Below are 2,239 nucleotides of genomic sequence, written 5' to 3'. Positions count from 1 at the left end.
TTGACATATTCATGTCTCAAGCTTATGTGTCTAGATTTTCCATTATATATTTTACTGTATGCTCTAAACAAAGTAGCTTCACTATCACAATGCAAAGAAATAGATGGCATTGGTTGTGGCCACAACTCTATATCCAATAACAGATTTCTTAACCATTCCGCTTCTTTGCCTACTGCTGCCAATGCTACAAATTCAAACTCCGTAGTCGAGTGAGTTATGCACGTCTGTTTCTTCGAAGCCCAAGAGACAGCTCCTCCTGCGATAGTAAATATCCATCCAGATGTTAACTTATTATCACTCGCGCTAGTAATCCAACTAGCATCTGAATACCCTTCTAGTACAATTGGAAAATCAAAATAGAACAGACCCAAGCCAATGGTCTTTTTAAGATATCCAAGTATCCTGTCGATAGCTTTCCAATGACATTTTACATAGTGCAAATGCTATATCTGGCCTAGTACAATGCATGGCGTACATCAAACTACCTATTGTACTTGCGTACTCAAGCTGTGCAACTGATCTGCCAGAATTTTCAAACACCTTTACACTAGAATCGTAGGGGGGACTTGCTTCTTTTATTTGCAAATGATTGAACTTAAGAAGCACCTTCTCAATATAATGAGATTGACATAACGCATAACCCCCACTATTTTTCCTCACCTTAATCCCTAAGATAGTATCTACTTCATTAAGATCTTTCATCTTAAACTTTGAAGTTAGATACTTCTTTGTTTCAGATACACCTTTCATATTTGTTCCGAAAATTAGTAAGTCATCAACGTAAAGACAAATGATCACTCCATAATCTTTTGTAAACTTAGAGTAGATTCACTTGTCAACACTATTATATTTGAAACCATGAGATAAGATAACATAATCAAACTTCTCATGCCATTGTTTTGGCGCTTGTTTCAAACTGTAAAGTGACTTAACTAATTTACAGACTTTCTTTTCATTTCCTTATAGAACAAATCCCTCTGGTTGTTCCATGTACACTTCTTCATTTAGTTCACCATTCAAAAATGCAGTTTTGACATCCATTTGGTGTACATACAAATGATATATTGATGCCAAAGCAATCAATACTCGAATAGATGAAATTTTTGTCACTGGTGCATATGTATCGAAGTAGTCTATTTCTTGTTTCTGTTTGAAACCTTTGGCTACTAACCTAGCCTTGAAACTTTGAATAGACCCTTCTGTACTATATTTTCTCCTAAGCACCCACTTAGAGTTTATTGGTTTAGATCCTTGTGGAAAATCCACTAGAACCCAAGTTTGGTTTGCCAAAATTGAGCCCATCTCATCATTGATGGCCTCTTTCTAGAAAGAAGCATCTCTTGAAGCCATTGCTTCACTGAATGTCTTAGGATCATCTTCTACATTAAGCAAAATGAATATTTTGTTGAGAACATTATTTCTATCTCCTTCCACTAGAGACATCATTGCTTGAGATGAAATAAAATCCAAATGTAAAGCCTTCTCTTTCCTCGCTCGTTGGCTTCTCCTACGCTCCATAGGAACTTCCGATTCTTTTCTCTTCTTGTTAAGAGATAAGCTAGGATCCAATTCAGTTTGTGGTGCTTGAGTAGGTTTCATTGCAGAACTAGAATCATTGTAGAATTTATTTTCAATAAATTCAACATCTCTTGATTCTACTATGACATTAGAATCGATATCCAACAGCCTATAAGCTTTGGAATTTTCTGCATATCCTACAAATATACTCTTGATCCCTCTAGGACCTAGCTAACTTTGTTCTTTTAGGATCATGTACCCTATAGAACACCAAACAGCCCCACACTAAGGTATCCCAGATTTAGCTTTCTGCCCTTCCATGTTTCATATGGAGAAACATGTGTCTTTCTAGACTGAATTCGATTATGTACATGACAAGAAGCAAGGAGAGCTTCACCCCACAAATTCTTTGGCAATTTGCATCTATGATCATAGAATTAATCATATCCGTGAGTGTCCTATTTTTTCTTTCAGCCAAACCATTTTGTTGTGGTGTGTATGGCACAGATCTTTGATGGATACTTCCATGCTCTTCACAATACATATCAAATTCCATAGGAAAGTATTCACCACCTTTATCACTTCGAAGGATTTTAATTTTCCTTTCTTTTTTATTCTCAACTTCAGCCTTGTAACGCTTAAAGGTGTCAAAGGCTTCATCTTTATTTCTTAGCAGATACACATGTGTATATCTCGAACAATCATCGATGAAGGTGATGAA

The sequence above is a fragment of the Coptis chinensis genome, chromosome 9 (genome assembly GCF_015680905.1).
Source record: "Coptis chinensis isolate HL-2020 chromosome 9, ASM1568090v1, whole genome shotgun sequence".
In the NCBI taxonomy this organism is placed as follows: domain Eukaryota; kingdom Viridiplantae; phylum Streptophyta; class Magnoliopsida; order Ranunculales; family Ranunculaceae; genus Coptis; species Coptis chinensis.
The sequence above is the reverse complement of the archived record's forward strand: the minus strand, read 5'-3'. Positions refer to the sequence as shown.